The sequence below is a fragment of the Pristis pectinata genome, chromosome 30, assembly GCF_009764475.1.
Source record: "Pristis pectinata isolate sPriPec2 chromosome 30, sPriPec2.1.pri, whole genome shotgun sequence".
Taxonomy (NCBI): domain Eukaryota; kingdom Metazoa; phylum Chordata; class Chondrichthyes; order Rhinopristiformes; family Pristidae; genus Pristis; species Pristis pectinata.
Window position 1 is genome coordinate 4,638,551 of NC_067434.1, and position 1,274 is coordinate 4,639,824.

The 1,274-nt window shown below is 45.1% G+C and overlaps 1 non-coding gene across 1 annotated transcript; it reads left to right on the top strand.

The window, feature by feature from the left end:
* The first annotated feature begins 285 nt into the window (after positions 1-285).
* Positions 286-453, top strand: LOC127584795 (U1 spliceosomal RNA). Its single transcript, XR_007958437.1, has one exon. It is a non-coding gene; the product is annotated as a U1 spliceosomal RNA (small nuclear RNA).
* The last annotated feature ends 821 nt before the right edge of the window (positions 454-1,274 follow it).

The window sequence follows — 1,274 nt, forward strand, 5'->3', positions numbered from 1 at the left end:
GCTGCAGGAGTACGTGCTGAAGGACGCACTGAAGCTGGGTGCAGCTAACGCAAAGGCTCAGTGGGGAAGGACTACAGTTTAGGGTTCTTCTGCCACTGGAGAGGGAGGGGCGGGGACAGGCGAGAAAGCCCCTAAATATTGTAAATATGGGACCGGGTAGCTTCCAGGGAGCCACACGTGTAGCATCGGAGCTGTTTTTTTATATATATATAAAAAGGTAACACTAATGAATGATCTGTACAAGAATGTAAAGGTTTGCACTGTTTTGTAATTGTCTATAGTTTGTCTTTTATTATGAATAAAGTTTATTTTGATTTAATAAAAAAAAAGTTCTCCCAGGACGAGGCTAGCCCATTGCACTTCGGGTGCGCTGATGCCTGCGATGCCCCCAGATGCGGGATACTCGACTTCAAAATTTGTGGTAGTGAGGGACTGCATTCGTGCTCTCCCCTGGTGTTCAATTCAAAGACAGAACTGATGACATTATTTCTCCCCAGTGTGTCTGACTGGGATGGCCCCACGATTGGCATGGGTGCTGTGTTTTTTATATATGAAAAGGTAACGCTAATGATTGATCCGTAGCTGCATATAGTTTGTTTTTTATGAAGAATAAAGTCTGTTTTGGATTAAAAGAAAATTAACAATAAGCTTCATAATTGCAGACCTATCGGGTTCTACTGCTGTTTGACCACCCACTGCACCATCCCAACTCTTCCACAAATATCTGGGCCATGAAATAATGGGAGAACATTTCTAAAGGCAAGGAGATAAACATTAAACCCAGCCTAAAGTTGGAAAAGGGCTGAAAACCATTTCCCCAGTGTATTCAGTGAATACACACAGCCACGCTTGCAAACCCACAGACTCAAACTGACACGGGCATCCGCATTCTCGGACGCTCCCACACTCAGTTGGTCCCACACTCGCACACCCGCACTCTCAAATGTGCACCCGCACTCATGCACCCACAACCACAGAGGAATATCAGCCATGGTGAAGTTGGATGGCCGATTCCTCCCCTCACTCTCATGATCTTGCATTCTTGAACTCACACTAACAAATTCACTCACAGATACTCACAAACCTATACACACACACAGTCTCACACTCTCCTACATAAATGCACTGAGACACACAGTCCCAAACTCTCTTGCACAAGCACACACACACACAAACTCACAAATCCACCCTCATATAAGCTCACAAACTCATGCATGCACACACTGTCACATTCTTACACATAAGCACATATGCACACGTGCACACATGCACAC